The 23,465-nt window shown below is 43.3% G+C and overlaps 1 long non-coding RNA gene across 2 annotated transcripts in view; it reads right to left on the reverse strand.

Annotated features, from left to right (window-relative positions):
* The window catches only part of LOC141058728 (uncharacterized), a 500,694-nt gene that overhangs the window by 257,088 nt on the left and 220,141 nt on the right, over window positions 1-23,465 (reverse strand). For both annotated transcript variants that reach the window (XR_012222284.1, XR_012222285.1), the window contains exon 3: window positions 10,999-11,111. This is a non-coding gene — a long non-coding RNA (uncharacterized lncRNA). The remainder of the gene's footprint in view (window positions 1-10,998; window positions 11,112-23,465) is intronic.

Genomic DNA, 23,465 nt, shown 5'->3' on the forward strand with positions numbered 1-23,465 from the left:
CAACAACCCCCAGAGCCCTTCCTCCCGACTTCCCAGCCCTCCACCTTCAAAACCAACTTCTCCACCATTACAGAAGATCGACTCTCCACTCTACTCTCAAGATCACATCTCACCACCTGTGCACTCGACCCGATCCCATCCCACTTCATCCCAAACCTCACCACAGTCTTCATCCCAACCCTAACCCATCTCTTCAACCTATCACTAACAACTGGTGTTTTCCCCTCAAGCTTTAAACATGCCTCCATCACACCTATCCTCAAAAAGCCCTCTCTTGACCCATCCTCTGTATCTAGCTATCGCCCTATATCACTTCTCCCATACGCCTCCAAGCTACTGGAACAACACGTCTACCTTGAACTGTCCTCCCATCTCTCTTCTTGCTCCCTCTTCGACCGCTTACAATCTGGCTTCCGGTCACACCACTCCACTGAAACTGCCCTTACTAAGGTCACCAATGACCTCTTAACTGCCAAGAGCAAGCGACACTACTCTGTCCTCCTCCTCCTGGACCTGTCGGCTGCCTTTGACACAGTGGACCATTCCCTATTATTACAGACCCTCTCATCCCTCGGCATCACAGACTTGGCCCTCTCCTGGATCTCATCATACCTAACAGACCGGACATTCAGCGTCTCCCACTCACACACCACCTCCTCACCTCGCCCCCTATCTGTCGGAGTCCCACAAGGTTCAGTCGTTGGGCCCCTGCTGTTCTCTATTTACACCTTTGGCCTGGGACAGCTCATAGAATCTCATGGCTTTCAGTATCATCTTTATGCTGATGACACACAGATCTACATCTCTGGACCAGATATCACCTCCCTACTAACCAGAATCCCTCAATGTCTGTCCACTATTTCATCCTTCTTCTCCACTAGATATCTGAAACTCAACATGGACAAAACAGAATTCATCATCTTTCCCCCATCTCACGTGACCCCCCCTACGAACCTATCAATTACAGTAAATGACTGCCCACTCTCCCCAGTCCCACAAGCTCGCTGCCTCGGAGTAATCCTTGACGCTGATCTCTCCTTCAAACCACATATCCAAACCCTTTCCACTTCCTGCCGACTTCAACTCAAAAATATTTCACACATCCGTTCATTCCTCACCCAAGAATCTGCAAAAACCCTAGTCCATGCCCTCATCATCTCTCGCCTTGACTACTGCAACCTCATGCTCTGTGGCCTCCCCTCAAACACTCTCGCACCCCTCCAATCTATTCTAAACTCTGCTGCCCGACTAATCCACCTGTCCCCCCGCTATTCCCCAGCTTCTCCCCTCTGTCAATCCCTTCACTGGCTCCCAATTGCCCAGAGACTCCATTACAAAACCCTAACCATGACATACAAAGCCATCCACAACTTGTCTCCTCCATACATCTGTGACCTCGTCTCCCGGTACTTTCCTGCACGCAACCTCCGATCCTCACAAGATCTCCTTCTCTACTCCCGTCTTATCTCCTCTTCCCACAATCGCATACAAGATTTCTCTCGCGCATCACCCCTACTCTGGAACTCTCTACCACAACATATCAGACTCTCACCTACCATCGAAACCTTCAAAAAGAGCCTGAAGACCCACCTCTTCCGACAAGCCTATAACCTGCAGTAACCACCGATCGACCAAACCGCTGCACGACCAGCTCTACCCTCGCCTACTGTATTATCACCCATCCCTTGAAGATTGTGAGCCCTCGCGGGCAGGGTCCTCTCTCCTCCTGTACCAGTTATGACTTGTATTGTTTAAGATTATTGTACTTGTTTTTATGTATACCACTCCTCACATGTAAAGCGCCATGGAATAAATGGCGCTAGAACAATAAATAATAATAATAATAATAATAATAATGCTCAGTAGTGCCTCTTGGCACACTCTAGTATCCTGTCTCTGTCCTTTGCTCTGTCGTACCTCCTGGTACTCTCTGTCCCTATGCTCTGTAACACCTCCTGGCACGACTGCTGCTCCATTCAGTACTCTGTTGTGCTCCTGGCACGCGTCCTGCTTTGTTTACCTCCGGACGTATTACTCGCTATACGCCATACATGCTCACGGCTACCTGTCTCGCACTATCTGTAGTTCCTGGTACCCAGTTCCCATACACCCAACTGTGCCTCCTGTGAGCCGCCCCTCTTGGTACCGGCTGTCGCGGTTCTGACCTCTGCGGTCCTGCCCCTAACGATCCCTGTATAGGGGTCGTCATCACCTGGCGTGCTCAGCCCAGGGGCTCCAGATCCGCGACTCTTAGACATTGTCTGCTCCTGAAACGTCACAACGACATTTCTACTTGGAGATATTTGCTAGTATTTTTATTACTACGCCTACTACATATTGGGGTACCATCTTGGAGATGGGAATACCTTTATTATTTTCATTCACCTTCTCCAGGCTTCTCATTGTACGCTAAAATTGATACCTAAAGATGTTGCAGTGTAAAGCATGAGGGATTATAAGAGTAAGAAGAAGAATTTCCAGACTTCTTCGCAGCTCATCCATATCTGCTATTGATTCTAATTAAAACTTTGTAACTTTTTGCTTCTGTAGCTGCTGAATGCTGTTCAGTGTGAATTCAGACAGCCTGGCTGCCAGGCATCAAAACACTGTCCTTGAATAAGGAGACCTAAATAAAGCATTAAGAACCGCCGTCAAATAAGTGTCTTATATAATAACTGTGACAGGGGTTTTCATCATTAAACCCATGATTCGATGGTATGCAGACAACCTTTTATCTACCTAATAAATTCCATTTTACAATCCTCACCATGCTTTAATTAGGAACTGCGACCGCGCTGTGAACTTACAATCTGCCCTGACAGTGCCCTGTTTACTCAACAGAAGATGATCATGCAAATGTGCCCGTATGAAATATAATTCAGAGCATTGGTGCTGTGGACAGACGTACGCTTTGATATCATAAGCCCGGCGCAGCCCTGATGGAAATGCTGCAGATTGATGCATTTATAAGTAATACTGATGTTACTTCTTTAGCAGCACCCAGGAATAACTAGGTGCTATGATAATTTCCCCCCGACATCACAGCCATAGCTGGCCCCGAGCCATACTGATGAAGCCGGAGGTGTAGAGCATCAGTCTGGGCTTCACATGTTCCTTATTGATCCTTCTATTCTGCATCTATTCTTATACTTTCTAATGATCTGGCAACATGCCTTTAATCTATCTAGATGATATCTCCACATCTGCTGACTTTCTTTTCTTCCGATTCCCTGCACACAAGTTATCAGAAGCCGACAGCTGGTAGTATTTAGGAGTAAATCAGAAAAAGACAACTGGCAATATATAACTGATCGGAAATTGACAACTGGCAATACTTACAATGATCGGAAACTGATGACTGGCAACAATATCAGATTTATTGGCCTATATCTCACTGGCACATGGCTGATTCCTGCTTTATTGCTATACTTCGTACAGGGCTCAGGAGTGAATGACACATGGAAGTGATCACTGTCCGCTTGCAGATATGCCCAATACTAGATAACCACCAGGCACTACTTGTCTGCAGGAGACACACACCCTAGGATAACCGGCCAGCTTGAGGAAATAAATCAGGTGGTGTTTTGGCTAGGTTCACCAACACACAACCACTGTGCCCTCCATTGAACACTGCACTGAGGCTTCTATCAGAACCCTGGGAGAACACAATTCAGTCAGGAACCCGACAGAGCCCCCATGGAGCCATTCCCAATCATGAGGCTGTCACTTTGGACACTGTCTAATTTGCGTCTTGGAAGGTGATGAATACTGCCAGGAAACCAGCCACACAGGGTCCAAACGGACTCCGTCGGCTTGATAGTAGTAAATGGCTCCATCGGGGCTTCTGACTGAATCCTGTTTCTCGGAGATTCCAATGGAAGCAAAAACGTAGCGCTTAGAGGAGGTCAGTATAATTAGAATAAAAGGAAAATGAAAAAAAGCAGACAACATAGCTTTACTATACTCCATCCTCTTTAAAACTTATCAACAATTTACCAGGACTGAAATATTTTAATCTAGAGATTTAAAGGAAATCCGTCAGCAGGCTTTTGCTATGTAACCTGCGAGCAGCATAATACAGCAGGGGCAGAGAGCCTGATTTCAGCACTGTATGACATAGTTTCCTGGATACAGCAGTTGTGATGGTCACTGTTTTCTCTGCTGCAGATCTAGCAGAGCTCAGTTGTTGAGCTGTGGATAACCACACACACACACACCACAGATTTCTGTGTACACTGTATAGTGACAGAGAGCTGTAATCAGTGCTGGGGGTGTGGATGGACTAGGAGGCACAAGACCAGTTGTCCTCTAGTAATAAAGTCCTGCTAACAAAATCGTAATTGTACTGAAACATCAAAACACAGCCCAGTAATTGACACATTACTAGAATCCCTTTAAGTCCATTGTAAAGAGATTCTACACTTAGCCTTCCAGGCCATAAAATCATTGGATGGATAACTTTAATGCCAGCAAACCCATAGAGAATGAATGGAACAGTGGTCGAGCATGTGCCTTATTGCTCAATTCACATCATCCAAAAGTGACTCCGTCTGGTTATTGGTGGGGGACTCGGGAAACAGACCACCACAGACCTAAAAGTTATCACCAATCCTGTGATAAAGTCAGAAATACCCGCTTAGGAGCCATACACAGATCACACCGATACCTGAACAGACTCCCTTTAACATTACAACACGTTTCCTAGAAATAGTAACGTTGGTGGCGACAGGTGTGTAAAGGTGAGGAAGGTTGGCACACGGCTCAGAATAACGAAATGTTTTTCTAATCAATGGAAGCAGACATAAGGTCCCAGGGACAGAGCTGAGCTACAGAAGTGTTAAACCTCCTGAAGTTTTCCTAGCAGTACATTCTGTTCCATTATGAATGCTTCTAAGAAATCTCCTATATTCCAGCAATATGATTATGTTTAGGGTTGCTCCTCCACAGTTAACTTTCATTTATAGGTTGCATGGAAGAAACATGCACCATATATAATTAGAAAACACTGTCTACAGTCTAGACTGAAACACAGATGAAAAGACTATGATTTGTTCATTCTCCCCATGCTCTGGAACACATTCCTACATATATAATAGAGGATTGCAAGTTCTTCAGTCTGAAACATAAATGACAGAGCTAGAAGTGAGTGGTCGCTTTGTTCCCTTAGCTTGTGAATACTTTTGCAATTTATCCATTTTATTAATCTGCAGTATTATTTTTTGTGCCTCTATAGCGCCAATATTTTCTTCAGCAAAGTACTGATTATTACCCCTCCCATTATAATACAATATATCTACATTGTGCAGAGGCATTTGCACAGCTCTGTCTATGGATAGTGGCCGCAGCAGGACACTACACAACCTCTATTTAGATGTGTGGATATGCAGTACCCCAGTGTGGCCACTATACAGATGACGGCGCTGTGTAGATCCTCTCCACAACTGACCACTTCCAGCCGCTGCTGACACTAAGAACAGGTAACACTGCTCTACGTAGCCTCAGAAGTAGTCAGGTTCAGTTATGGAATGAGCCATTTCTTAATTATTTTCACCCCTGCCTTTAAATCAGAAAACAAAAAAATTTGGTTGGTTCTTGTTTCTGTGAAATCAAAGAGTTTTCCTTTTACTGCTACATATAATTAATGCTAAAAATTTCAATACTTTGAAACTTTATCATTTTTATAAATATAATGATATTTTGTTATGCCAATTTTCTGATGTTTATTTAGAGGAAACTTGGCACACAATTTATGGGGGTGTCGGGCTCTGATATTGGTGACCTATCCTATGGACAGACCATCACTATAAAGTACTGGACAGCCCCATTAGGTGATTTGCTTTTAGAAATGAAGTTGTATTTTAGTTTATTTTGTACAACAAATAGTAGAAGTTACAGATAAATCACGTGTAAGCTTTTTGATCTGCTCTGCAATGTTCACCCACTTACTCTTCCTTTCTTTGTCTTTCCGATTGTCAGCAAGTGTCCTCGCTTCTCCTCTATCACCTGTATATCAGGGGAGGCACATTCGGCATGTAATCGTCTTCTGCTTGATTACACCCAGTGTAAATGTCATTGTAAATGGCATCACATAGATATGAGGTATCTAACACTTCTGCTTAAAGGCATAGTCCAGCTGCACGTGAATTCAGGGGAACTGTGACAGTGTGGCAGTCTGCAGTCATAGAGGGACTGACATCTTTTTATTTCAGCCCAGACATTCCCATTTACTGTGCCTACAATACAATGTCAGGAAGGCCCACGTACAGGACACAGATCACTGTTCGGGGAAAGCCCATGTGCTTTTATATGTGACCTAGAGGTCTTTTACAAAGCTACTAACTGTACTGATGCAATGTCCCGGAGGTTGAGAGGGAATCAAAAGACACTTCTAGAAACTATTTAGATCTGAAGCTGCTAAATAGCAGGTGTAGAGTGAGACTACAGCTTGTATACACAGTGCAATGCATGGTAATAAACACTGCTCTGATGAGTGCTGGTGGGGAAGATTGGTGGAAAGAAAAGGCTGGATCGTGCTTTGGAGGGATAACCACATAAATGCACCAAACTACAAAATACCAAGTACAACACATGATACACACTGAATGAAAGGGGCGTCCAAAAAATGCAAAAGAGACACACATATATGCAATTTATTAGTGTTCTATATACATGCAACAAGAAAAGCCCTTTAAGCACTATTGGTACTGTTGATTTCCATACTGACCAGGGTAATTCTCAGTCCACGCAGTCATGTACCCAGCACTATACCTTTGTGTTGTGCATCTTTCTCGTCTTCAAGGATGAGCTCCACTCTCTTCTTCCCCCATGGCAGCCGCCATTTGCAGTGCTCCATGTCAGGTCTTGCAATTAGCCAGTCGTTCCTCGGTGACATCAACTCCAAGCCATTCTTAAAGGGGTTTTCCCAAGTACATTTTAATTAATAGATCTTAGAATAATAATAATTTGCACAATTGGATATGTTGAAAAATTTTTTTTTCCTGTGCTGAGATAATCTTATATACTGTATATACTCGAATATAAGCCGAGATTTTCAGCCAATTTTTTTGGGCTGAAAGTCCCCCTCTCGGCTTATATTCGAGTGATATACACCAGGCGGTCGGAGGGGGAGGGGGTGTCAGATCATACTTACCCGTCCTGGCGCTGCCTCTTCAGCCCCCAGCTTCTCTGCGATCTCCCTTCCTTGCTTCAGCAGTCACATGGTACCGCTCATTAAACTCACAAATATGCGCATATTCATGAGTTTTAATGAGCGGCACCAGGTGCCCGCTGAAGGCAGGAAGGGAGATCACGGAGAAGCTGGGGGCTGAAGAGACAGCGCCAGGACGGGTAAGTATAGCGATATTCACCTGTCCCCCGGTCCATCGCTGCTTGCTGCAGTCTGGCACGTCATCTGTCAGTGACATTCAGACAGCAGAGGGCGCGGTGACGTGGTTAGTGCGCGCCGCGCCCCCTGCAGTCTGAACATCACTGACAGATGATATGCCAGACGGCAGCAAGCAGCGATGGACGCAGGACAGGTGAACATCTCAGGTGCCGGCAGTGACACCGGCACCTGACACCCAGCGACGGAGAGGTGAGTATGTCATTTTTTTTTCTTTTTAAATGCAGCAGCAGCATATGGGGCCATAATCTAAGGAGCATCTTATGGGGGCAGCACATAGGGGCATAATCTATGGGGCAGCATATGGGGGAATAATCTATGGAGCATCTTATGGGGGCAGCACATAGGGGCATAATCTATGGAGCATCTTATGGGGGCAGCACATAGGGGCATAATCTATGGAGCATCTTATGGGGGCAGCATATGAGGAAATAATCTATGGAGCATCTTATGGGGGCAGCATATGGGGGCATAATCTATGGAGCATCTAATGGGGCCATAACCTTTCTGGAGCAGCATATGGGGCATATTATTCTATGGAACATCTTATGGGGCCATTATTAACCTTTCTGCAGCATTATATGGGGTGTATTTTGTATGGAGCATCTTATGGGGCCGTCATGAACTGTATGGAGCATTACATGGGGCTCCTGATTCAATATGGATATTCAAAAACATTTAACCTACTGATGTCTGAATTAATTTTACTTTTATTGGTATCTATTTTTATTTCTTAAATTCACCAGTAGCTGCTGCATTTTCCACCTTAGGCTTATACTCAAGTCAATAAGTTTTCCCAGTTTTTTGTGGCAAAATTAGGGGGGTCGGCTTATACTCGAGTATATACGGTATGTGCCCCTGTTGTGCGCTGTGTAATGGCTGTGTCTGGCCGTACAGGAACCTGTTCTGAAAATGTCACATCTCCTCGGTAGGGGAGAAAGCAAAAAAGAGTATACAGACATTACAGCGCGGGATCATAGCCGATTCTTTTTGTGAGGCAAAACATTTCACTGTGTTTTTAAGTGTTTATCTCAAAGAGTCATATGTGATCCCCATGCTGTCCTGCCTGTATCCTGTTTTTCTTCCTCCCATGCTGAGAGATGTAGTATGATCAGACCATGTTCCTGCACGGTCAGACACAGCCATTACACAATACATAGCAGGGGAATATTTATAGGATTATCTCCGCACAGGAACATGTTTTTTAAACATGCAATTGTGGAACTTATTTTATTAAAAGATGTATTGATTAAAATGTTGATTAAAATTAACTTTGTGGGAAATCCCCTTTAAGGCCTCTTTCACACTTCAGCCTTTTGATGTCAGTCGAAATCCGCCCTTTTCTGAAAAAAACGCACCCTGCGTTTTTTTAGCGGAATCCGTTTTTTCTCATAGACTTGCATTAGCGACGGATTGCGATGGATGGCCGTCCGTTTCATCCGTCATTTGACGGATCCTTCGGAATTTCAGTGTCCGTCGTATAGAGTAGACTGACTTAGTAACGTTTCTTGTCTGCATTGAAAAGACGGATCGCGACGGATCCTGCTTCGTTGGCTATAATGGAAGTGTATGGACGCAGGATCCGTCGCTGTCCGTCGAAAAACAGATTACGTAGCTAGATTCCGTTTTTTCAAACTGAGCATGCCCGAAACAATTTTTCTTAATTTAACACCCACAGCCTTTCTGGCACATAAAAATTCTCTCTCTCAGGATTATTATGTAGCAAATTTGCTGATAACAGTAGCATCTAGTCATAATTCAGGCTCTATATAAAGGACTAAGGCTACATAAAACAGATCTGGAACGGATTTGTCTTTCCTATTTAGTAACATTTTCTGAACAATGTTGGACAGCAAATGTGGATCTAACAAAAAAAATATAAAAATGAATTGAAGATACAGTATGACAGGAACATCAATAAGGTGATAATCTGCCTCCGGATCGGGGCACTGAACACCAGGTATGCTGAAGGAATCTTGTTGTGACCTTCCTTGAATGCTGATAGGAATCAGTGATCATCACATGCGGAGTGTTGACGGGTGGATAATATCTGATGATCTTAATAAGCACATAACTCAAAAGGCCTGGCTTCCCCTATTATCTTCCATAATTATAGCGTAATTGACTGGCTGGTACTTTGTAAACCAGTTGAACTTTGCTGACAAGGAATTTTCAGAAATGGACAATGAGAAGTCTCGTTATAAACCATTAAAAATGCATAATGAACATACTAGTTACATTTTAAGGATTTTTTTTTCCTCAATGATTACACATTATTGTTCTAGCCTTAGGAAAGGCCATCAATTTCAGATTATTATTATTATTTATTTATATAGCAGCATTGATTCCATGGTGCATGAGAAGGGGTTACATACAAATTACAGATATCACTTACAGTAAACCTAACTAACAATCACAGACTGATACAGAGGGGAGAGAGGACCCTGCCCTTTCGGGCTTACATTCTACAGGATGGTGGGGAAGGAGACAGTAGGTTGGGGGGTTGCAGCAGCTCCGGTGTTGGTTGAGGTGATATCTCCAGTAGTGGTGAGGAGGCAGCGGGGTCATTGCAGGCTGTAGGCTTCCCTGAAGAGGTGGGTTTTCAGGTTCAGTCTGAAGGATCCAAATGTGGTTGATAGTCGGACATGTTGGGGCAAAGAATTCCAGAGGATGGGGGATATTCGGGAGAAGTCTTGGAGGCGGTTGGGTGAGGAGCGAATAAGTGTGGAGGAGAGAAGAAGGTCTTGGGAGGACCGGAGATTACGTGAGGGAAGGTATCGGGAGATTAGTTCAGGGAAATATGGGGGAGACAGGTTAGATGGCCTTGTAGGTCAGTATTAGTAATTTGAACTGGATACGCTGAGGGAATGGGAGCCAGTGAAGAGATTTGCAGAGGGGAGAAGTGGAGGAGTAGCGAGGAGAGAGATTAATTAGTTGGGCAGCAGATGGATGGACTGGAGAGGTGCAAGGGTGTTAGCAGGGAGGCCACAGAAAAGGATTTTGCAGTAGTCAAGGCGGGAGATGATGAGGGCATGCACAAGCATTTTAGTAGAATGAGACAGATGGCTGTCGGTGACTATAGGGTCATTCAGTGGTCCCTTGAATTTCTATTAAGGGTACAGCATTAAACATCAGCTTATCCCGACTCTACTGGAGCTGTGTGTCACATTCTGCTAACCAGAGGGGGTTTGACCCATGGCACCAGTCATCTAAAAACATTTTTTTAATCCTGGAATTACAGTTTGCAATGGATTTTTTTAAACTAAGCCAAAAGTGGCTTTAACTAGAATTGAAAATATAAGCAAAAGGACATATGCCTCTTTACCCATTACGTCCATTTCTATTTCCAGCCTATGAAGTATTTGTCATCTGTATCCAACATACAGCCTAAAACAGTGTCCCTCTTGTCCACGGGTTGTAAATAGTGGTATGGCAGCTCAGTCCAATGGAGAATTGTTATGCGGTTGCAGGTATAAAGCAGACCCTTCCTTCCCCTCTCATTGAAAACCATTATTGTGTAAATCTCACATTTAATAATCATAGTAAAGAAAACGTGAACACTTTGATGTATTAAATATAATAAAATATAAACCTACCAGTGTCCGGATGGGGATCACTCCAACATTGTAACTCCAAGACAGACTTCCCTTGGGCTTCATGTATCAACTGTGTTTGGCAGAAAGCCTTTTCCTCTTTTTAAATCTTTAATCTGTTAGCAAAATTAGGAGAAAAAAATGTCAAGTAAAGATACAGTGACAGAGACATGTTAGGAACGGCGGAACGCTCTAAATAAAAAACTAATAAAGTGCGTTCGCCACTCGGGGTCCACGTGCAGTAGGTGATATAACCGCTGCTAAGTGGTGGCAGAAGCAATATGGCGCTATTGTGCACAGGGTTAGCCGTCACCTAAGTGCACAGAGCAATCTCTGTTAAATCACAGAGATGCCTATAAACATAAACAAAAGAACTGAGCCTGTTAAGGTCACAAGTACTCAGAGTAGTTACACACACGGTATAAGGTCACAAGAATAGCTAAAGATGGCGGTACTAAGTACTTCTAGACCTACCGTGTGTGTAGCGTTGCAGCCACGAACGCTTAAGTAGGCTGCTACTGCAGCGCGGCGTAGGACACTGCCGCTATACGACAATGCTAGACGCAAGCGCAATGTCGGACGCTAGCAGCTGTGGACAATGAAGCAGAGGCGCGCTGGTACTTAACTCAATCCCTCACACAAGCGTAATATCAAAGGGTAGGGGTTTCAAATGAGTCATTCACCAGAATCATGCTTCATCGTCATTCACACAGCAGCAAGTATAGTTTATACTAGCACATGGCGGAACAGCCATGCGCGCCTTTCATAGCAGCTGGGACCTTCCGCACGCCTCCACATCTCTGAGATGGACAAATGAGATTTGGAGCAGGACCTGAGCACATGACTCCCGATCTCCAATGGGAGATCGTCCCATGAGCATGCTCAGTAAGAGGACAGAAGGACTTAGCCTCAGGAGACATTTGCTGCAAGGAAATCTCCTCTGCAATCTCTTCTGCAGTGGACAAAGAGCAGGAGACTGCAGAATGTGAGGGTCTGGATTCCTGCATAGCGACCGCAGAAACCTGACTCCTAACAGAGACAGAAGAGGAAGGAACGAGAACATTTAGGCTATGTGCCCACGTTAGCGTTTTTAAACGCTCAGGAAACGGGTCTCCTTCCCAGAAAACGCGTTTTTTGCAGCGCGATTTTTGCTTGTTTTTTCCGCAAAAACCACGCGTTTTTGATGCGTTTTTTTCCGTGCGTCTTCTGGACTATAGGAAATAGCCAAAAATGCGGATCTAAGCGGAAATTAAAGAACATGCTGCATTTTTTTTACCGCTAAGCATTTCCTTAGCGGTAAAAAACGCATCCATTGGCACAAAAAGGCCAAAATGCATTCAAATGAATGGGATGCTTCTTTTAAACGTTTCTGATGCGGTTTAACCCTGAAAAACGCATCAAAAACGCTTAAAAAACGCAACGTGGGCACACAGCCTTAATGTAAAATATCCTAATGTAAAAGTGAATTGGTCCATGCCATGAATCTACAGCACCTGCTTCCAATGCATAATTCATATAATGTGCGCAAACTGTAAAGCGCTGCAGAATATAAAGATTATTATTATTATATAGAATACTGGACACATACAAGGCCAATATGACTTCTTCTCTATATACAGCAGTATTTGCATTGAAACAAATGAAACCACATCCAAGTAACTTACACATAAAGAATATTAATCACATTTTAGTAGATTAAATGTGTTGCTCAGATAAGAAATAATAATTTTTATAAGCCTTTTTAGGAACTACATTTACAAGCAGCAATTTATGGCATCATTAAATCACATGATGAGGAGATCCTAACAAGTTATCAGTGTTCTCAGATGTTATTCTTGAAAATTACTCGCCATTGCCAACGACAAGATGCCCTTTTATTACAAATTAATCATGTACCTTTCTTTTTTCACTGGCAAGCAGAAAGTCAAATCTTTATATAAACAGAATGAAAAATATGGTCAGGTTATTCTGCTCGTACTCAGCTGTAGCGGCATAAGTAACCCCGATTTATGTAGTAATACATTCTTCAAATATTTTTTAAATTGCTAACAATTCTTTAAGGGCTTGCATAATGAATGCAGCAATCTGGTATACCAGGAAAGTATGTGTCATAGATGATGGCTAAAGCAGATGTGGCGATCCTTATTAAAACTGACACACTGTAACAAACATCCTCTCTGTTCGTGAGAAGTGGCTCTGAATATTATCAAAGCTACAGGGAATCTGCGTATCAGGAGATTCTGGGGTTTCTTCATCACTTAAAATATCATCACTCATTAGATTTACCTATAAATACTGTTCTGTAAAATTTAAAAAAAAACACACCACAGTCTTCACAATAAACGCACGGCACAATTTACTTCTGATTCAGTTTCTTTTCCTTTAATATTATAAATATCAATAGAAATTGTAATGGTAGAAAACTACCACCATAATCCCCATCAATGCGACGGATCAAACACTGAGGTTCCCATTTGCTCCACTAAAGCTTCAGAGGCATTTAATCTTTTATGGTGGAAGGAGGTAGGTGATCGTCCGCACACCGAGCCAGCGACGTTTTGAGGAAGGTTCCCCTTTTCTCAAGCAAACATTCCTGAAACATCCCAGTGCCTACCCCCTTGCGGTTTGAAAAGAGTCATCTCTATCCATGTGACTTTTCTTATTTCATCATATTTTTAATAAATAACATTTGTAATATTTTTGGGATTGCTGGCCTGAAACTATTGCTTCTTCATTGGGGCATGATGGTACCTCCTAGCTCCTCAGCTTCTTGCTGTATTCCTAGCTGCACTTTACTCTGGCTGATTGACAGGTTGCTTGCTGTGGTACTCGGCCGATCAGGGGAGGCAGCAAACAGTGTGAGCTGACAACCTAGAAGAGCATCCTCTCGCCACAATGCATTTACAGACATAACTTGAAAATGCGATTTCACGCTGCTGAAGCAGCACTTTCTTTAGCCATAAAGGGATGGACTAGCTTATCTTTAAAATGGCTATACACAGTCATATATCTCCAGCAGCTGGGAGGATTCTATTAATCTTTATAGTACTTCTGCATTTTCTGACTGACTGGAAAGAAATCAGAGGATTTAACACCCTCAAGGTGTGCAACTAAGACATTGGATCACAGAGATGTATGAAGCCCTGTGGTTTCACGATATGAAACAGTGTACAATAAATGCCCAGTACAGCTCAGAGGCAGAACGCAGCTCACACAATACCTGGCAGCTATGTCTGTCTGCTTTCTCCTCTGCTGGAGACAGGTAGCGTGAATTTCCTCCTGACTAGTTCTGCTCATCTGTCTGCAGCCTGATATTTTGTGATTGAGTCACAACTGATGAAAATACTTGCTGGCAAGAACCAGATGTGCATCTGACGATGTTTTATATCACTGGGATCATCTCATTATTAGGCTGTTCTAAATTTAGTCTTCTGTGATATTAACTTAAGAAGAATCGAAGGCGCTAGAGGTCAGAAAAGTAGAAAGGGTAATTGGATTTGCAGACGGGAAAGCACATTTGTAAGCCTAAAACGTTTTAAAAAGCCAGACTTTTCACACAGGACAGAATTTTGCAACCTAAAACAACCCCAATCCAATGTTCTGAGGCTGAATTTAAAGGAAACCTGTTAGCAGTTCGAACTGTGTAAAAATGATGTCAGGGACAGATAGTAGAATGGAGGAGCTGCATAAATACAACTAGAAGATGCAAAAAAGTGGAGACATGATTACTGAAATACAGTTTTACTGCAGCACCTACAAAAGCAATGAAAGCAAATCCCAGCTAGACCTGCACTCCAGTCTCTCCTCATCACTTTACTGATGGCTACATCCTTATACCAGACAAGTTTACAAAGACTAAAGGGATGCTCTTAGTTAACCGTTTACTCACAACACACCCTTACAGTGCCATTGTAAGCGGGTTCCCACTCTTTCAGGTGTATCAATCCACAGCAACCACTGCATCCACTCCTACCAGGCATAGGCCCCTTGGCTCTGGACCACAAACCTCACAGACACACCACCATAGCACAGTTGTCTTTTACCAGATGAAAAAAAGACACATCTTCATTGGCGTAGAAATGTTTTAAACCTCAACATATTTAACTTTACTGGGCAGATTGGACATACAAACGCACAAGTGAAATCTTCGATTTGAGCATAAAAATTCCAATGCTCTACATGACCCATCGCTTTCATACAGGCAGTCTGCTAAAGCCCGATTCTTCTGAATTTCTTTTGTCATGCAGATAATACGGATGATTATAGCAGTGGTTCTTTTCTTCTACGGCGGAATTAAAAGTTACAAATTACTCTTGAATTCATTTGCTCATCTTGGACAGTAAACAACAGAGCAATGTCCTATTAGTTTAAGCACACGAGTCATAATAAAGGGGTCCCCGGGGCCGCTCTTAATCGCTTCTCCAGTTTGACACTAGAGCTTCTGAACAATCCGACTTTGTACCGTGACGCTAACCACCTCCTCATTTCCTCTGGAACCCCACCGGCTTATACCTGACCTGGGGTAACTATATCTTTCCTACTTCAATCTGCACACTTTCATTGTAATAAGTTATTCGCCAAACCAAGATTCCCCTGGGATATAACTGACTGTAGGAGGAAGAGACGCTCTTACGTAACGTTTTCAGAGATTAATTATACTCGGTTGCTCTTAGCTCAGCAGTAGCTGTGCATGATCACTATTCAATCCATCAATGTGGTCATATGGATTTTACAAAACAAATGGTGTGACGTGCAGGACATTTCTGTTAATCTTTCCAATAATCCTAAAGTCTGCTTAAAGTAGATCTCTCACCAGATTTTACAATACAAATTGAATACGTTATTATTAATATTAAAAATAATTTGGGACTTGATGAGGATGATGTACTTACTTTTAAACCCCATGTCAGAATGGCTCAATAATTCCTTCTGAAGTTTAATTGTCAATCTCCACCCACCAGCCTGATTGACAGCTCCGCTCATAGTCCAGTCCTACTCCCTGCTGCTGAGCTCTCACACTGCTCAGTACAAGCTGCAGCTACGAGTTAGGCTGGGTGAATAAAGACCAAATACATAAGACTCTTTAGCTGGACCCATAAAATGCTCATCTTAATATGAGGATTAAACAGATCCATTGACACAGATTTACAAAATAAGTACAACAATCTCAGCAGGTCTAAGAGATCTATGTCATTATGTTTCTACATTGAAATCTGGTTACAAATCTGGTTTAATATACAGTGCCTACAACTAGTATTCAACCCCCTGCAGATTTAGCAGGTTTGATAAGATGCAAATAAGTTAGAGTCTGCAAACTTCAAACAAAAGCAGGATTTATTAACAGATGCATAAATCTTACAAACCAACAAGTTATGTTGCTCAGTTAAATTTTAATAAATTTTCAACATAAAAGTGTGGGTCAATTATTATTCAACCCCTAGGTTTAATATTTTGTGGAATAACCCTTGTTTGCAATTACAGCTAATAATCGTCTTTTATAAGACCTGATCAGGCCGGCACAGGTCTCTGGAGTTATCTTGGCCCACTCCTCCATGCAGATCTTCTCCAAGTTATCTAGGTTCTTTGGGTGTCTCATGTGGACTTTAATCTTGAGCTCCTTCCACAAGTTTTCAATTGGGTTAAGGTCAGGAGACTGACTAGGCCACTGCAACACCTTGATTTTTTCCCTCTGGAACCAGGCCTTGGTTTTCTTGGCTGTGTGCTTTGGGTCATTGTCTTGTTGGAAGATGAAATGACGACCCATCTTAAGATCCATGATGGAGGTGCGGAGGTTCTTGGCCAAAATCTCCAGGTAGGCCGTGCTATCCATCTTCCCATGGATGCGGACAAGATGGCCAGGCCCCTTGGCTGAGAAACAGCCCCACAGCATGATGCTGCCACCACCATGCTTGACTGTAGGGATGGTATTCTTGGGGTCGTATGCCATCCAGTCTCCAAACGTCACGTGTGTGGTTGGCACCAAAGATCTCGATCTTGGTCTCATCAGACCAGAGAACCTTGAACCAGTCTGTCTCAGAGTCCTCCAAGTGATCATGAGCAAACTGTAGACGAGCCTTGACATGACGCTTTGAAAGTAAAGGTGCCTTACGGGCTCGTCTGGAACGGAGACCATTGCGGTGGAGTACGTTACTTATGGTATTGACTGAAACCAATGTCCCCACTGCCATGAGATCTTCCCGGAGCTCCTTCCTTGTTGTCCTTGGGTTAGCCTTGACTCTTCGGACAAGCCTGGCCTCGGCACGGGTGGAATCTTTCAAAGGCTGTCCAGGCCGTGGAAGGCTAACAGTAGTTCCATAAGCCTTCCACTTCCGGATGATGCTCCCAACAGTGGAGACAGGTAGGCCCAACTCCTTGGAAAGGGTTTTGTACCCCTTGCCAGCCTTGTGACCCTCCACGATCTTGTCTCTAATGGCCTTGGAATGCTCCTTTGTCTTTCCCATGTTGACCAAGTATGAGTGCTGTTCTCAAGTTTGGGGAGGGTCTTAATTAGTCAGAAAAGGCTGGAAAAAGAGATAATTAATCCAAACATGTGAAGCTCATTGTTCTTTTTGCCTGAAATACTTCTTAATACTTTAGGGGAACCAAACAGAATTCTTGTGGTTTGAGGGGTTGAATAATAAATGACCCTCTGAATAAACTTTTCACAATTTAAAACAAAAAATTAAACAAAGAAATAACATTCTTTTTTGCTGCAGTGCATTTCACACTTCCAGGCTGATCTACAGTCCAAATGTCACAATGCCAAGTTAATTCCGAATGTGTAAACCTGCTAAATCTGCAGGGGGTTGAATACTACTTGTAGGCACTGTATAAGACTGGCTTCTAGCAGTACTAAACTCATAGGAAATTCACATGGAGGAATGTTACAGCATATTACAAAGGTCTATTGGAGTGAAGGGTCTTATTGACCCCATCAAGGGCTTATATTTACTTTATTATAATCGCTGCATCCCGCCAGAACCTGTGAGAAGATGATGATTTTACCCCTGTAGTCTATCAGGTTTTATGCCGTTGTACAATATAAAGCTCTCAGATATAGGGCCTTGTTCATGCTGACGTAATTGTTTAGATTATTACAAAATCAATGTAAGATCCATGATAACAACTTTCTCTTCTTCCCTAGTTGTGTTTTAGTGGGAACCCCACCTTCCTATAATTGCCACCCTGTAATCAGACTCATTCCTAGCCATGTTGCACAACTTTCAGCAGATAGAGCTGCCATATTGGTTGTTATTTTGGCATTAACTTCTAAGAAAGCGATGAGCTATTCCAATGAGCTAGTCAATTTCAAAGATCACCACCAGCCGCACTAATTATTTTCACCTTTGTGACCACAGTTACTAAACTGGGGCTGCTGCACTAAGTTGGGATTTCCCAATAAAAGGGCAACTTGTGTTTCAGGTTTAAGAAACCATTCAATAAGGGGGTAAATATAACAGGTGAATATAATATATTATTTATTGACAGAAGCCAAAACTTTTAGACATGTGAAACAGATGATAAATGTAAGTCAAGATGTATAATGACACACAAAAGCTCCAGCACATAGACTAGGTCACAGAGATTCAGTGCAATCATGTGGTCACATCAGACCTGAAGGCCTGGTATCTGGAATGCCAATCAGTGATGAGAGAGAAAGATGGCCGGGTCATAGGGTGAAACAAGGAGCCGAGTGTGCAAAGCAAAATATCACAAGTAATGAGGATGGATAGGACAAGAACAACCATAGCTGCCGCAGGCTCATCATCTGCTATTACAGTTACTCAAAGAATGTACAAAAAAGTAGATGACAGAAGACAACTACCCTGATATCCTGTAAAACTATACAGAGGTTGTACTTCTCCCAGGAGCTAAAATCCGAGAACATAACAGAGTAATAATCATCACTATTTTTTTTGTTTAACATAGAGTAATAGAGTATTACTGAGAGGATCTTGCATACAGCTGACAATTCTCCACCCGTACACTTTCCTGATGACTGCGTTTAGGTGACACTTACAGTAAAAAAATGGATTAATTGCAAGCATATCCCCATAATGCATCAAATTCTACAGAAAACTCCGTTTCTCTTAAGGCCCCGTCTCACTAAGCAATCTCGGTAGCGAGATCGCTGCTGAGTCACAACTTTTGTGACGTAACAGCGATCTCACCAGCGAGATCGCCGTGTGTGACAGCGATCAGCGAGCGGCCCCCCTGCCGGTATCGCTGATCGTTGGAAGAAACCTCTGGACATTTCTTTGGTCGTTGGTCTCCCGCTGGCCAGCACGCATCGCTGTGTGTGACAGGCGGGAGACCAGCGATCAGGTGTAAAAAATAATTAAAAAAATAAAAAATAAAGTTATTCTCACCTTCCGACGTCCTGTTCAGCCATCCTGCCTCTCTCTACGCTCCGGTCCCAGTGATCCTTTGCACGAATGACCGCGAGACTTTGTTATCCCTCGAGACCGTGACATCTCGCGGTCATTCGTGCAAAGGATCACTGGGACCGGAGCGTGGAGAGAGGCAGGATGGCTGAACGGGACGTCGGAAGGTGAGAATAACTATATTTTTTATTTTGATTCTATTTTTTACAGCGATGGCAAGCGATGCCGGGCGCTCGGCATCGCTGTGCCGATCGCTGGTGATATCGGTGTCTGGATCGCTGGTAAGTCGCTTAGTGTGACGGGGCCTTTAGCCAATGCAGAGTAATGACTGGGGATCTTTTTAGCTTAGGCAGTTTGGTTCCTCTGTATTCGAGACATTGTGTGGCCTGTTTCATTCTGGCTGTGGAGCTTCACAACAGCCTGACGCTCGCTGCTATGTAGAGATTTTTATCCACTGTCATCTCAATTATCACCAATATATCACCTCTTCCTCTCAGAAGAGACAATTTCCATATTTCCCAGAGAAGCATTGCAGCTTAAACGTCTCCTTACCTCGACATGTCAGACTTGACATGTTGCTCTCCGCAATGAGAAATGTGTTACCCCTTGGATCCCGGTCAGCCGCCTCTCCCACAGCTAAACCAGATCTCACACTTTACATTCATGAAGGGCAGTACCCCGAAACACAGTGTCTGCTAACTGAGATTTTGGTTTTGGCATTTATCCTACGTGATGTGTGACAAGGCTTGTTAAAGGTCCGATATTGACTTTTAGGATTTCTATTTCCTATAGGTGGCGCCAGAGTTCTAGTCCTCTTCCCCTCTGAAGAGACAATTCACCAATATATAGACATAGATAACTCAGGATAAACTGTTCCCCTCCTCCCTGCACAATGACCTCTGCACAGGTCACGGAGCATGCCCACAACACTATTCCATAAAAATAAATGAGTCATCTGATTAGTATCACAGACAGGATTACAATGAAAGGTAAGACATATAGTTATCCCAGGATCCACCATTCACAATAGGAGATGGTTATTTCCCTCTCTGCACAAATCACAAAGTCATTACTGAAAATCCTATAGAAGTAAAAAGAGTGTTGTGAAATCAGCGTTGCATCATATTATTTATCCGTCTGCTGCAGACCGCCTACCAGATTGTCATTAGAGGTTTCATTCATTGAGACTGGCAGGATAAGATCAGTATGGAAGAAAAAAAAAAATCTTCTATTTCTGATCCCATTCACTCGGGGAGTCTGAAGAAGACGGTTTGCTATTTTGATTGATTTCAGTGATAAAGCATCTCGTCTGAAGCTCTTCAATATGAAGGAGCCAGATCTTCTTGACTCTTTCCTTGCAAACATTAAGGTTTGAAGATCACCCTCCTCCTACACATCGGATGTTTTCTGACATATGTCTAAGCTGCACCAGGAAGGATCTATTGTCACTGAGATACTATGTAAATATATGTCCGTAACACATACTTGACCACTGATGGAAATGAGAGGCTGATGGGCATCACTCATAGTGATGAAGACTGACTTGCGATGTCTCAGCAGATGGTTCTTACATTTTGTTATATTTAAACAAGTAGAACTTTGAAAGCACAAGACGGAAAAATAACAGGCAATTTGCCGTGAAGTCTGTATCGAGGAATGATTATGAGGTTTCCTGAAAGCCCTTGATCTGTCTGAAGGAAAGGGAAGACAATTGTTTATGGTCTGAGTTTTATTTTGATTCAGGAAATTCTGCAGTGATCTGTTCGCTGGCAACTCATAGCATGTGTGCTTCACATGGATCCTACACATATCTGCTAAGTGATCTGAAGGCTCATGGAAACTGGCACACACAGATAAGCTAGTCTGATGGTGCAATGCACGAATGCTACCAAGTCACTAAGGTTTTATTGATCAGTTATAGCCAGTGAACTTCTTTCAGAAACAGGACGTGATGGTTAATTACCATGGATAAATAAGACATTAATATTGTAACTTTATCCTTATTCATATAGTGCAGTTTTGTGGAGTTTTCACAGATAATGTTATATTAGAATCAGGAGACAATTCTTGGCAAACAAAAATCCTACTTCTAAATTGTTGTTAATGCTTCTAATGACTGATAAGGAAAATGAATACATAAAGAGACCAAAAACAGAGAACAATGCCTGAAAGGAAACCTTTCAGGTGCCCACAACACTGGCAGCATGATAGGGATAGGTTCCCTCACCGGAGACATCCATTTTTGACAGCGTTATGACTGTTCTCCGCTTCTTCAGAGATCATAGATGCCCACAATGAGGGAGCTTGTCCCTGATTCAGGTACACGCACCATCCAACAGGTTCCCTTTAAAGAACAGCCATACTGTACACTTACCATCAATTTAGTCTACTTTACATACATTTTTCATAACTCAAATTGTGGATTTGCCCTAGTGATTAATATTCACTTTCCATATTTATGAACCTACAGGAAATATTAGGACTATATTACATGAGCACATTCGGGAAGAATGCTAAAGAGTTGCTGATTCTACACAATTGATGAAAAACAGGAAAACCCCAAAAACGTGCCTGAACAAAACCAATAAGTACAGCTTTGCTTTTAGTGATTAACCACAAGCACAGGGGAAATGTAACTTGTGCCAGCAGTACCAATGTCAACACTCACCGCATCTGGCTTTCTCTATGTGCTATGAATGAGAACATGGCTGAAAACACGATACCTCTATACATTGACTCATTCAAGTGTTGTGCAGGTCCCAGGTTTGCAGAAATGTTTTGACAATGACTGGGCTGTCGTGGATATACATCTTAGCAATCATGTTGTAAGCTCACTCATACAGCAGATGTCTTATACAGTATGTATAAAAGAAGGTTTATCTTCCTCACAAAGTATAATCCTCATAAGAAAGCTCATAAAACTCCACTGCCACTCCAGAGTTCACATACATGTCAAAAAGCGACTCCCCCAACCCCCATGTTAGCCCTGCTTAATTTTGAATGATGTATGACACCAGAGGCAATGAGAAGTGCCTCATGGCCATCTAATGCACTGTGCTACCTTGACTTACGCTCTCTCAGAGCGAGGACATGCCTCACAAGCATGCCGGGGCAAGTTATATCAGCTCCCTGGGCTTGGAGAAACTTGAGCAGGTGTGCTCAGAAACATTGACCTGAGAAGTAGATATTCATGAAATGGGAAAAATTGTAGCTCTGGGCTATAAGAAACCTTCTTGCTTCATTGAGGAAAGAAGCGCCTTGGCAACCAGCCATCGATTACATTACTCCATCCTTGTAAACCTTTTTTGACCTCGAAGTCTGAGATATTAATATACAGCAAGAAGAAGATCAAACATTTTAAAAGAATTGAATATTGGCCAGATACCACAGTTCTGGAGAAATTACTACTTGATGCCGTCTAAATACCCAAATAAACCATGAGCAAAGGTGAACAAGAAACGCTCTGTTCATGAACTAAATACCGACAAAGAAAGCTGGTGCAATAAAGTCTCATAAAATATGCATCTTCATTAGATAACAAAAATACTCACTACAAATAAAGGCAGAGTGCCCCAAAGAAGACCAATACACAGGATGGATATAAACATACTGTAAGCCAATAAATAAGGTACTAAATCCCAAGTCTAAAAGGTATATTCCTAGACTGCCTAAGGCTAGTTTCACACTAGCGTTTATGAGCGCAGCGACGGCCTGCGCACGGCCGCCGCTAAGCCCCACCCCCTGCCGCGCCTCCGCAGGTAGCGCTGCCTACCGGCGCATGACGCTGCATGCGCCCTGCGTCCCCTATCTTTATCACAGGGGGCGCAGGCCGTGCGCAGTATGCGTTTGGCGGCGCATGTGTCCTTTTGACGGTGCGCCGACCTGCGCCAAACGCAACCTGCTGCAGTTTGGTTGCGTCGGCGCACCGTCAAAAAGGCGCATGCGCCGCCAAACGCATACTGCGCACGGCCTGCGCCCCCTGTGATAAAGATAGGGGATGCAGGGCGCATGCAGCGTCATGCGCCGGTGGGCGGAGCTACCGGCGGGCGCGGCAGGGGGCGGGGCTTAGCGGCGGCCGTGCGCAGG

This window comes from Dendrobates tinctorius, unplaced genomic scaffold (assembly GCF_039654945.1).
Source record: "Dendrobates tinctorius isolate UK_male_01 unplaced genomic scaffold, ASM3965494v1 ptg000214l, whole genome shotgun sequence".
In the NCBI taxonomy this organism is placed as follows: Eukaryota; Metazoa; Chordata; class Amphibia; order Anura; family Dendrobatidae; genus Dendrobates; species Dendrobates tinctorius.